The following is a 14,019-nucleotide window of genomic DNA, read 5'->3' as shown; positions in this document are numbered from 1 at the left end:
TTTTTTTTTTTTTTTTAGTAAGGGGATCGAACTCAGGACTTTGGCTTGTGAGGCAGGCAGCAGAGCCACTGAGCTACATCCCCCACCTTCCGCGTGTTTCTTTAAAGTTTTGTTTTAGTGAGTCAACCAGTTGATAAAATAAAATATACTTCTTCCTGTGGGTAAAAAATATGCGATAAATTGTGTTCGAGATGTTTGATCAGAAAACTGAATATATAATTACAAAGCAAAAAAATTTATATAAAAATTTTATGGCAAAATCGATATTTCAGAGACCTATCTTGTGATACCTGGAGGGTGCACTTCCGTCGAGCTCTCAGCAGCCCGGGTGTAGCATCTGAGCTGTCTTTCTCTCGCATGTTGGCAGAGTGCCTGCCGGGAGTTAAATGCAAGCGTCTGTGATTTCTGGTTCCATCCTCACCCCTCCTGCTGAAGCTTCCAGAAGGTGCTGTCCAGGGAAGACCATGTTCATCCTACCCAAAGGTGCGGTTGGATTTGGAGGATCCACAAAGGGTTACGTATTGTTGTTTTCCTGCTCTCCATCTATTCTCTCTTCTTTCAGTGAAAAATAAACCCTGCAGTCTGAGTGGTGGCACACAGCTATGTGTCCAGCATTCTGGGAGGCTGAGTCAGGAGGGCTACAAGTTCCACCCTCTGAACACACCAATTTAATGTTTTAGTGAGAGCCTGTTATCAAAGATAGCTTTGTAAGGCTCTGGTTTCAAGTTCATTTTTGCAAAATAAATTTAAAAATAAGTAAGTCCTGAGAAAGAGATTTACCATAAACTGAAATGCCTAATAATCCTCAACACTGAACTTACCCATCAACTCCCAGAAACACCTTTCACAAAGGTTGTGCAAATTTGACCCACTTGAGAGTTCTGGGTACAAGAAAAGTCCCGTCTCCGCAGTGATGGAGGCTGAGGGAGATCTGATATCCAGCTTGTTCCATTACTTTCTCTAAAAGTCCATCTCTAAACAACAACAAAAAAATGATATAAGAAGTGAAATATGCCTCTTGCAGAAGGTAAACAAAGCAGCTATGAGAAGCTCTCAGCAGGAACCCAGGATGGTGAGCTGACCACATAAAAATTTTAAATGAGGAATCAGAAGTGGGTGTCCGTGCCCACAAATTCTTCTCAGCATTGTGCTGATAGAATAGCCAGGAAAAATGAGTAAAATCAATAACAATTCAAGAGGCATCCAAGCTAGGGGTGTAGCTCAGTCACTGAATAAGGGCACAGAATGGGTCCGATCCCCAGCCCTCTCCCTACAACAAAGGCCTTCAAGATTGGAAGGGGGGAACTGTGGACATCTCCACTGTTACCAGCATGACATTGGGTGGAGGAATCTGCTGTGGGACTAGGGTTTGGGGTACAGGGCCTCATGCATGCCAACCGGGCTCCACCCCTGAGCCACCTCCAGTGGAAATACCCTAAGGAATTCAGGAATGAAAATTAGGATTGATGAATGAATTCAGGATACAATATGAATACTCAAAATCAAGTGTGTTTGTTTTTGCTGCCTATGTGCAGCCCAAAAGGAAAATGAAGAAGTCAGTTGCACTCTCAATGACATAAACAATAGCAAACAATTTAACAAAAGATGGCACAGTTTTTTGCCCTGAAAAGTAGAACCTATTGTTGAAAGACAATAGAAAAGATGTAAAGAAAGGGAAAGGTCCACGTTTCTGGATACTAGAGCATTTAATATTGTGGAAATCCTCAAATTTATCTGTACATTCAGTGCGATCTTTACCAAAATTCTAGCTGACTTTCCCGCAGACACTGACAAATCTATCATAAAATTCATGTACAAATGTAGGAGACTCAGAACAGACAAAGCAATCGCTAAGTGCTGCCTCTACCAGTCAGAGTGAATAGGCACTGAAAGGAGACACAGCCTTTGTCCATAATTGGTAGCCATAGGGTTGTCATCTAAAGCACCTTTCACTGGGGGAGAGAATTCTTCGTGTTCACAGAGGCATCTCTGCTCGCAGTGCAAATCCCTGACTTCTGGGTCCTCCCCTGGCATTGCACTCAAACACACATCACAGTAGCTCTCTGTACATCTTAGTCACCTACTTTTTAGAGGACAACAGCAAGACTGCTTTGAGACCACACTAATGATCTGATCTTCATTTACTTCTGCCAAGACCCATCTCCAAACATGGTCACACTCACAGGTACACCAGGGGCTCAGCATGTGAAATTTGAAATCACACAATTCCGTTAATAACACACGCCTGCACCTGCCTCGTGTCCCCAGGGAAATAGTCTTCCTCTGCCGCTGTGGCCAAAGTTAATCCTTACCTGTGCCAACCACAGAAACAGATTAATGTTCCTTTCCTTTTGGTAATCTGCATTGAAAGATACTAAAAGGTCTGTCCTTCATTTCCTTTATCTGTGCTTCACATATGGTCTGCTGCATTCTCATGCAAACAAAGAATGAAATAATGAAGAGATTAGTTAGTGAATGGCCCATTAGAAGAGCATGTGACTGGATTCATTTAATGATGCAAAAGACCTGAGCGTCGCAGTAGCAGTCACACAGGCTGACATCAGTGCCGCCAGATGCCCTGACCACCTGAGCCACTTAAAGTGGAGGTCAGTGGGAAGGGTCGATGGAAATGTGACTGGAGAGGTCACTCGGGAAAATGTTGGAAGGAGCCGGACTGCAGATATCCTAACTGGCCAACCTCGAGTCTCTCTGTAGGAGACAGATGTCCAGAGAGAAAGCAGAGGTTGGAAAGCAGTCACCCACCAGTCATGGGCACAGACTTTTGCTCATTCAAGAATATTTACTGAATGCCTTTGATGTGCCAAGACCTAGAGTTATAACAGTAAACAAGACAGAAAGAACATCATCATCACCAACACCAACACCACCATCATCTCATCGTCATCATCATCAAAAGATCAGGCCAGAAAATGAAAATGTGCAGCATTTAAAGGTATAAAATGAAAGAGAAATAGAGATATCCATGGGATTATTATTATTACTGTTAAATCATTCTCCCTACAATGTCAATCTAGTCTACAGTTAGAGTGGTAAATCTTTTTCTGTCAGTGCATGGGATGGAAATGGTGAGATCTTGCAATGACTGCATGAAGAGAGGGAGAAGGTGCTCAGAAACACAGAGATGAAAGCCAGGGAACTCAGAGCAAGATGAAAATCTCGTGAAGCCCGAGGTTAGGTCTGTACCCACAAGGCAAAGAAAATTGCATTTAAAAACCAGTGACATCTGCAGAGACAGAGCTGCCTGCTTACCTGAGGTTGAGGCCCCCGTTCCTTAATTGCTGTCATTCTCCTTAGGAAATGATACATTTTAGTGTCATCCTCTCCTCATGCTCTGTAGCCTATCAATCTTGTAACAGAGGCGTCTGCAGGTATGGCCACTCCTCGTGGGATATCGTTCTGGGAACCGCCCACCCTCATTCCTTGGAGTTATGTGCCAGACAAATGGCAAACTGAAAATAGAAAACAAAGGTATCTCTGCAGAAGCAAACCAGGCTTTTACATAACTGCCTCTCAGTGGGGAGTTCTGACTGTCCCACTGGAGACTCCCATGGGAAAAGTCTGTGTGGCTATGAAATCACAGAGTGGTTGCCACAGCCTCCCAGGAATTAGACTGTTCTGCTCCATTAGGTTTGCTACTGCCCAGGCAGCCCATTGTGCTAAGTGACTGCTTCTCTCTCTCTCCACACGCTCCTTTCCCCAGAGAGGAAAAAGACTTCATAATCATCACCTGCTAATGAGCCTCCTCAGCAGCCAAAGGTAAATATTTTTTAGAGAAAGACATATTTCTGGAAAGATGGGAAAGACTTGCAAAAAAAACCCTAAGGTTCACAGCAACCGCTCTTGGTTTTGGGTTTTGTTTTTCTAAACACTTCTCACTGTTTTCCAGAGCTTGGGAAGAGTCTGGGGCTTCCTCACCTGACTGAGGAAGCAAAGGCAGAGTAACCTGCTGAGGGTATGGGGGTGGTGGTTCAAGTAGAGTCTTTCATTGTGCGATGGCCTCTCCTTTCTCTCTGGAGTCCTTTCTGCTAGCGAGTGGGATTCTCCTTCTGTGCAGAAAACACTGCCCAGGCCCTCAATGGCTGTCTGGTGCCAACACCTGAGATTATGCCTCCCTGGCCCCAGATCCTGTCCCAGGGCCCGGGACCCCAGGCTTCAAGGAATACTCAACCAGAATGTGGTGCGATGGAAATTTCTTACAATTAGAGTGTCTTACTTTATAAAACATGTTGAGAATTCCAATCCAATACAGCAGAGGAAAGCTATGATTTGAACTCCTTTTTACTTAATCAAGTTCTTGCTATATCACATGAAGAGTTAGTTGTGTCCAAATTTTCATACTTAAACTTCAAAATGGAGTTATTCTAGCAGGAGTTGTTTCACCTTACTTGAAGCCCAAGACCCTAAAATGTCAGCAGTTTCCCTAGGATAACAGAGCTGGCAAATTAGGGGCTAGAATAGTCCCCCCCCCAGATGCACCTACTACACCAGAGTGAACACACTATTTCTTTAAAGAACCAAATAGTGAATATTGCAGCCTTGGGACCCTACAGATTCTGCCTGTTTTTATGGTACAAAAGTAGGAAAAGACAGTATAGAAATAAATGAGCTTTGACTGGCCATCCTCCAATAAACTTCAGTAAAATAAATGCCTGTGTTCCAATAGCTAATTTATAAAACATATCATGAATATTAATACTTTTTATGCAAACTTTAAAAATATGCTATGTCACATTCCTGCCATAGAAATACCTAGAATCTAGCCCTGACAAACACAATCCACCAGCCACCAGTGTTTTTCCTGAGCTTGTTCAACTGACTTTGTTAAGAAAATACACGTCACAGTTTCGTTGGAATACAGGCAGTCACTGCAGCTGGTGCTCCAGATCTTTCCTTTTATCTAATGTGCTAAGTCAAGGGAAAATATCTAAACACCGTTATAGGCTTAGAGTATACAACCACTGGGCTGGGTGTTCAGCAAGGCTTAACCTTGGTTCACTGAACCCCACGGGGGGCCACTGGATGCATGGCCGCTCACCTTGAGCACACAGAGCATAACCCAGTCAGGCGGAGGTGACTATCTCCGGGCATTTGCAGAGCATACCCAGGGGACGTGTATTCTCCTTGATATTTTGCAAGTTTTCCTTTTAGCTGCACAGCTATTTGTGTACAACCAGCGTGAAAGCCATTTGAGGAACACCTTGCACATCCTGGCTTATAAAAGAGCACAAAGCCACCATCTGCCTGAAGTTTATTCTGTAAACCCACTGTGAATTAGCAGGCAGCCACTTGACAACGGGTGGCCTCACACATGCTGCTGACAAACTCACTGTGGGGCAGAGAAAGACACAGGCCGTGTCTCCATGGACATGTGGAGTGAGGGTTAAATAAAAGTGAATTTCTAATACATATGGAAATTGCCCTTCGCTGGCAGATCGGGCACAGCAGCAAAGGCAGAGGTTGTTGCTGCTCGCTACAGATACACAGTCTCTGGAGTCAGGATGCTGCAAGTGAGTTCTCACTCCAGATGCTTGGGTTCCAGGGCTGGGCTGATCCCCAGGCAAGGGACAAACAATAGGCAAAATAGATGCAAGAGGACTATAGTCTTGCAGCTACAAAGAGTGCTGCTAATCAACCCAGTGCTCCTGGCCACTGAGACATGATTAGCATTAAATCCTCCTCAGCTCCATACTTCAAAATGCCACTGGTTGGCAGATTCTTCATCCTGTCAGATGAAGCTTAACAAGACTGCACTGCATCCTGGCAGCAAAAGCTAAAGATGGAAAATGACCGTCAATAAAAGAAAATTCAATATATACTATAATTCACATGCTATCAAATAATAGGCAGTAGTTTAAATGATGAGATAGAGCTCATTTAGATTAGAAGATTCCTCAAAACATTTTACATGCAAAAATAACTCATACAGAGTAATGTCATTTATTTAACAGTGGTTCCTATACCTAAAATATACCATATATATTTTTCAGCTACACATAGACCTATGCAAATTTACAGAAAAAATTCTAGTGAAAAAAATGCAGTGATTTCAGTTTTGCATAGAAAATTCACATTGGAACTGGAGCTCAGTGGATCTTAGCACCACTGCTTTCCTTTTTAGTAGGAAATGTGTGCATCTGTCAGCCTTGTAATTAAATTTTAATTAAAATTTAAACACCATCAAGAGAAGGCAGCATGAGAGATAAACCCTAGAGGCTGTGGGCAGCAGGATAATAGCTTCCCCACCTCGACCCAAGAAGCTGTGGGTCTGCTGTCCCACAGGGCAAAGGGAGCATTGCAGATGCAATAAAGTTGAGAGATCTGGGCTGGGAGACTGTCCTTGATTTCCCAGGCAGACCCAAGAGAACCACATGGATGCTTAGACTTAAGGAGTCCTTATCAGAGAAAAAGATGTTGACAGGAAGAGGATCACACAGCCTTGGCTTTGAAGACAGTAGAGAGACACAAGTCACAGGGGCTGGCAGCTGCTAGAAAGTGCAGAACAGGAAGCGAAGATGCCATCCTAGAGCATCTATTCAGGAGAGGATCTGAATCTCTCTGTCCTCCAAACCCCAAAGAAAATAAATATGCATCTTTCTAAGATTCTAAATTTGCAATACTTTTCTAAAGCTAGAGTAGAAAATTACTGTTCACCTCTTTACATCCTCAGAAGTTGTCCAAGTTTAGATAACCCAAAGCTGCAGCAGATTTCAGGATCCAGTATGATCTGTCCTCCTTCACCTTCCTCAGGTAAATGTTTCTTCTTAACTAAGATTCCCTGAAGGAAGCTCTGTGGACACAGGTTGCTTAAAAACAAACACAGAGGGTCAAATTCTGGGGGTTAGAAGTGGAAATCAGGCCCTTGGGGACAAGAAACGTAGTTTCACAAGATAGAGGGTCCCTAGTTGTCTTCCTGGACCACTGTCAATAGCTTGGGAATCAGCAGGACCTTCTTGAAGTAAGAGGTATTTCAATCATAACATCTTATCAGTCACTCTCTAACTCAGCAGCCCAGATTCTAAGTCAAGTTAAACGCTCTGGAAGAAATGTACCTAATAAATGAAGAGAGTCAGTCTGTGCCTCCTTTACTGCTTGTCTCCAGCCATCCCACTTGCAAAAAATACCCTGGGGGGAAAGATGAAAGCAGTAAAGGAAATCCCAACTTTCAGCAATCCTAAACCAGACTCAGAATGTTTGGTTCCCCGAGCTTTCCTCGTGTGGCTCACTTCAGATCAGGAAGGCTTGTCTCTATTTCCCATCTATGCATTGGTTTAAAGAAACAAATCCAGTTCAACCTTGCAATGGCTCATTGCTCCTCTTTTAGCCTCTGGTTCCATCCCATCATCTTCTTTTCTGCATTTAAAATTACTGGGCTCTAAATGCAAAAGTGTCTTATGTCTCCTGGTTGGATCTTGACTAATGCCATGGCCAGTGGCCTTCTGTCACTGCTGCCTTTGTGGTTGCTTGCCTTGGTTTTCACTTAGGGGGAGGCAGGCATCTACTGACCCTGCATCTAGAAGTCTCGTATAGGCTGCCAGGGATCTCTCTGGGTCATGAAAGTGTACAGATAGCAGCTACTAAAGATAGCATTGCAGTCCCCATCTAAAACAGAGTAGGAGTGCCTTTGAAAGTTTGCCTTCAGCTGGTTCATGGAATTTTTTGGAAGAAGCTAAGAACATCTCCCATGTTCAGCCATATCAAAATTAATAGACACCTTGGCTCCTGGGCATCATCTCAGGCATTCTCCATGTTGAGTGAAGAGGTCAGTGAAAGCACAAGTGCCTCAGACACTGAGGGACCTTTCTGCATCTCAGTCCTAAAAATCAGACCTTTCTGGGATCACTCAGTGTGCCTGGCAGGGTGTACTCAGAACCATAATTACGAAGCAGGGACACAGCCCACCTAGCTGCTCGGACCCCACCAGGAGCCCACATACAGCTAGGGGGTAGATTTGGGTGGCAAGGGTGTAAGCCGGCGTGTGGGTCTCCATGGGGTGACCCCATCCAGGAGCACCTCTGCAGCAGGCTCACCCAGCATCCCACAGGCGCAGGAACCACTTTGTACTCTAAGAAACAGAGGAAGGGTGATCAGAGAGGCTCCTGACCATCACAATGCTGACCACAGTAGACAGTTGGTCAGTGCTGATCAGCAACCCAACCTCATGCTGAATGCCACTGTCATGCTCTGTGTGGAGCCCAGTGCCCAGCTATTCACTGTCCTGAGGACTTTCTCCTTTTCATCCTGTCCTCCTCACCTATGCAATGCAATCCTAGCAATTTTACCTGCCTAACTAGAAGTTAAAAGTATAACTCTGACTAAGGGACCACAACAACACCTGCTGACTCCTGCAGGAGGTGTTAGGTCATGTGAACTGATTTCAAGGTGGTTACAAAAATTGAACACGGGGCTTTACAAGTTCCCAATCAAATTAGGGATACACAAGGGTGAGAGTTAGAGACTAAGAAGAAAGCTTAGAAAGAAAACGAGTTCCAGAAAGCTACAAGTGTTGGGGAGGGAAGGGAACACACGGCCTCCCTTTCCTGGATAGAGAGAGAGGAATTTCAGGACTGTGTGGACAATCCTGTATGTTCACCAGTGGAGAAACACCCTCACTGATCCCTGACTGCTTCCGGGGAATCTGGTGGTGGAATCAAGGTTCGGCCATCTGAGAACCCAGCAGGCACAGTCAGTTGCTCCTACACTCAAAGTGGCTGAGCAACTGGAGTAGACCAGCACCAGCTACGGGCATCAGAAACACCCCAAAGGTGAGCTCGAGCAAAGCACAGAAGTAGACAGTGCGGCTTGAGCAGCTGAACGGGATGAGAATGTGGTCACCTCTCTCCCAGGGCCCATAGAGAGATGTCATGGGAAATGGGCTGAGCGAGGGGATGCCCCACGGATACATGGAAGCACTCAGAGCACGGCTCCCATCCAATGCCTGTGTCCATGAAGCTCAGGCTCCTGCCCCTTCCCACGCCTCTTCCCTTCCCTCTGTCCAGAATGTTCAGTCAGTTTGTTAGGCAGCGACTTGGAAGATAAAAGTAGGGAACTAGAGGATGGGCTGGCCATGCCCACTTTCCTGGAAGAAGTTCCAGCTGGGAAAGAGAAAAGCCTTTTTCTTTCTGGTACTGGGGATCAAACGCATACTCCCCGTTGAGCTACATCCCCAGCACCCCACCTCCACCATCTCCCAGTTTTTGTTTGTTTTTGAGGTAGGGTCTCACTAAGTCACTAAATTGTTCAGGGTCGGCTTGAATTTGCCATCCTTCCATCTCAGCCTCCCAGAGTGCTGGGGTTACAGGTGTGCACCACCATGCCCCACTGAATCTTGTCCTTTGAATGGGGTGGGGAGTTGGGGGTCAAAACATGATTATTGGTCAGACTGTGTTGCAATGGAAAGTCATGGGCCTGCCTATTTTTGTCCACAAACAGGTGAGCAAATCAAAGGGAGGTGGAGAATCTAAATTAGCTGACTTCTGGGATTACACCCTCGACTCTCTCTCCTCTAGGGAGCGTCCTTCCTTACCTCTTCCAGACCCTTGTGGCTCCAGGCTTTCCTAGGCATGTGGCTTCATGACCCAGCCTCTGCCTCCATGGCCGCGTGACCTCACTCTCCTGTGTGCCTCTACGCATTCTCCCTCCTCTTATTAGGCATCTGTCATTGCATTGAGAGCCAGGTTAAAGCTAGGACATCTCAAGATTCAGAACTAATTGCATGTAAAAAGCCTTATTTCCAACAAAAGACTTACTTGGATTTGCAGCTCATGGGAATTTGGAGCAAAGGCAGATAGCTATTAATTCTCTATGAATGAATAGTAAATATGCCCAACAATTCCTTTAGAATAATCTGGGTTTGGATCAATTCTGGTTCCAGGTTTGCATAGTAAACCATGATAAAGAGATTTGAACATTTCCTAGGAGTGACAAAGGGACGAGACAAGAGGTCTTCCTGTGGAAACTCCTAAGTTCACCAGCGTCATCTTGTAGAAGGAGCCAGCTGCTCTGCAGAACAGTGCCAGAAGAGCACAAGACTTCTTGTATGCTTAAAGATTCACTAGAAACACACATGGGGCCTAGGATATAGTTTTTCTTGAAATTAAGATGCATTCCAAAGACATGATACACAGCCAGATGATGAAGAAAAAACCCAGAGAGCATCTGTAGGAACTCTGAGCAGGCTTCCTGTGATCTCTCCACTCAAGAGACACTGTAAGAAACCTACAGGCCATTCTCAGCCCCGTGATTTGCCCTTGATTCATCACAGAAACACATAAATGCTAGCAGGATGATTTAAAACCCATGATTTAAGAGAATGAAATACATTCCCACATCAGTCCATCTCAACAAGAATAATTATAGTTGAGTTCAGCAAGCACAGAACAAAGTAACTAAAGCTGAATCTTTGGATGTCCTTTGAAAGTCCTCAAGGATGAGCTATTTATTCAGGAATTTAAGGAAAATCAAGTCTTCTATATTAAAAGAACACAGTTCACACATGAAATGCACCCATTTCTTTGTTGGAGCCAGTTTGTGTGCTCATCCCTCTCTCCTGTTCAGAAACAAATGCATATACATAAGCACCCAGGACAACATGCATGAAGCTCCCTCCTATGCAATGCGTGTCCACCTGTGGTGTCCTCTAGTGGATCGTGGGTCGTGGCCGCACCACTTCTAACTATCTTGGTGGCCTGAACAATGAAATATCCACATAAAGGCCAAAACTTGGAATGGCAGTGGTGACCTTACCTGGTTATTAGTGACATAATACAATAGAGGATGGGAAAGGCTAGCAGAAACCACAAGCAGCCGTGCACAGAGGTATTATACAATTCACTCGCCTTTCATCCTCTTAAAATGGAATTAATTCTAATGTGCAAATAATGCCTCAATATTTAACAGTTCTGCTGCTCTGAGGAGACTTCACACATGCTTAGGAATGGGTTGGGATGAACACAAAACAGTGAAACATATAGAGATGCCCTCACTGTTTTCTTGCAGCAAAATTCTTATCATCTTGCCACAGACACGATTTAGAGACTGGTTGCTGACCTTTACTTTGACAACAGATCATAATGAAGAAAGGGGATTTTTTAAAAGCACTGTCCAACACCAGAGTCATGAAAAAGCCTGAGGAGAAATGGAGCATGATGTTTTGATGTTGGCCACTTACTCCTGCTAAATCACACTGGGCTTTTCCTTCTCTTCTCTGACTTTTAAGCTAAACCAACTGTGGTGACTCTGCCAAAACAGAGCACAGAAGGATGATCAAATTAAGTCGGGATTACTTCTATGTATTTTTAAAGTTATATTCTAGGAGCCAGAGAAAAGAGACCTTATGCATTTGGATAGCTGGCATACTCACTAAAAGTCCATTTCAATATAATTGAGTCTATAAATATTAATTTTGTCTGTTCCTGATCTGCTTTTGAGGAGTCTTTCAGACGTAAAGAAGACTTTTATGATGCTCACACTTCAGAAAGCACCAGTAATGGCTCCAAAACATTATTTCTGCAATTAGATTGATTTCCTGTGAAATAAGGAAGTGGCAGCACCACCACATGAAAAGGGGACCCAGATCCCCCCTTGGGTGGTATGTCCTACTCTTTTGTGGGGTTTAGCCAGAGGAGCAGAGACCTCAGAAGACACCCCGGCCTTCTGATCAGCTTCTGGGGCCAGAAGGGAGGTCTGCTTCGTCACTCAGTTCCCCAGAATGCCCCGAACCAGTGACAGCTCTGAAGACATTTGTTGTTAGAAAGGATGACAGGCCCGGTAAGATAAGAAGAGCCATTGCGATGAAGAGAAGACAACTAGATTACATGGAAATTAGCAAGATGGGCAAGAAACCACTGATGGTTCACTGCAGACACAGGTGCCGTGAGCCCATCTATAAACCAAAGAAAGAAGATGTTCTGTCCCTGAGCCTACCAGTGACAGTGACTCCCAGAGCTCATGGGGCCTCAGGAATACAACCACCCACCCACACACAGACATAATAATACAAAGAAAAATGAAACAAAACAACAGTAGGAGAATACATGAAGCTGTCTGCTACTAGTCACCTATGGAATAGATGGAGTTCGATGTACATTTCTTGTGTCTAGACTTTGAGCTACAAAGACAAACCCAAGCAAGGCCTCCATTGTCAAGAGCCCTGAACATTCACAGAGAAGCTAAGATGGGCTTTTATAAACACCGCCATTCCAAATTGCACTTAGTCAGAAATCAGATCATTCATCTTGCAATGTTCAGTTCTTCTCAGAGATAGGAGGAATTTTAAGGGAAGTGGTTGTGGGCTTTTGAAACTCCAAAGAGGATAAATGTCCCTAAATGAGGAACTTTCTCCCTGAAAGTATGAATTCCCCTCAAGCTACTTAATTAAAGTCTGTTATCCGTTCCATCATTTCTTGCACCTCCAGAGTCAACAGAGCAACCTTGAAAGTCCTCATAGGCCGGCTACTCTACTGCAATAAGGATGTGAGTCAGCTGTGTTTAGAAGGAACTTGGTGCACCCGAGCTCTTCCTTCTCCCCATTCCCGTAGTTCCTCCTGCCCTATGTGACACGTGAACACCAGCCATAGTTTGATTATGAGGGTGTAATTTTGTCTGGTTGAGGAAATAATTAGCAAGATGCATGGACAAGGAGGTGGGGATCCATGGGGCCAGGACCCTGGGATATTACTCTTCTGTCTTGCACGGTATGTGCACCTGACCAGCTGCAAGCCGGGAGTGGAGGTTGGTCACTGAACACACAACTTGAATAACTGTTCTCCGGACTCCAGGCAGATTCCAGCAGGCGTACGGTGCAATCAGGGCTGCTTTCACATTGGTGGAGCTGGGAAGCTCCATTGTGAGCAGTAACTGGCTGAGCACACCCTCAAGGAATGAATATGAAACCCAGAAAAGGGCATCTCTAGCTGAGCGCGCTTGAGCACCTGGCTAGCACTCTTTGGCCCTGGTCTCCAATTTAAAGACAATTCGGGGCCTAAATGATGAACTTAAAACACTCAGTACACGTTCTGAGGGTGAAGCTGCTCTATTTTTCCCCACTAATGCAGGCTTTGATCCACTCTGATAATATTCCTCACGTGAACATCTCCTCCCATCCCTGCAGGGTCCAGGGCAAGCTTTAGAACAAAGCACCAGACTGGTGCAAGTTTTGACTTCAGAAATCTGACATCCAAAGAGCCAGTTTCTGTACTGGCTTTGAACTTTCCAGGTCAGGGCGTTCAGCCCCAGTTTCTTTGAAAAAATCCATTGAGCCCCAAGGCAACGGTATTGTGTCCTCTCTCTTTGGTCCAGGGTGACTTAAAAGAGATTTTCTGAACATTAAATCAGGTCTAGTCTGAGAAATGTGACCTTCTTACAGGGAAAATAATGGGATGTATTTGAGGTGATGAATTCCTAGTATATGCAGGTCAGAGTGTTCACAAAGAAAAAAATGTTACGGGGTTGTCCCTACACAAGGTCTCATCCTGAGAGAACTCCATAAAATCGCCATCTGTGAATAATAATGTTTTTGATCTAACACACTCATTAACATGTTGGATGAGTATTTACTCAGCATTGGTTATGTCAGGCTGGGCTCTGAGCACAAAGGATAGAACGGGAAGAAAGGCCTCTGCTGTTCTGGAGTCTGCATTCCAGCAGGAACAGATCATTAAAAGCAAGCAAAAGTTGTTAAGACTCAGGCTGCGGGGGCCTAAGACACTGGCATTGCTCTTCAAGTACACTTCCCACTCTACTGCCAGGAGAGAGTAAAATTGAGTTCTGGGCACCTGTGTGCCAGATTGGGGCAGTGAGGCCAGCGCAGCCAAGGGACCCTGAGATGATTTTCGGGTGGCCCCAGTTTCCACTTCTTGTCCGTGCTGCCAAGTGTGACCACGGTGGCATGGGGGATGAAAAGGTTACTCTGAAATGGACCTTGGTCTGAACACCACGAAGCACAGGACTGTCCCCGTGAGAGCGCACAATGGTAGGGAGTCTCAGGGGAGCAGCGCAAAC

This window comes from Fukomys damarensis, unplaced genomic scaffold (assembly GCF_012274545.1).
Source record: "Fukomys damarensis isolate Sample0158 unplaced genomic scaffold, DMR_v1.0_HiC HiC_scaffold_12, whole genome shotgun sequence".
Taxonomy (NCBI): domain Eukaryota; kingdom Metazoa; phylum Chordata; class Mammalia; order Rodentia; family Bathyergidae; genus Fukomys; species Fukomys damarensis.
The sequence above is the reverse complement of the archived record's forward strand: the minus strand, read 5'-3'. Positions refer to the sequence as shown.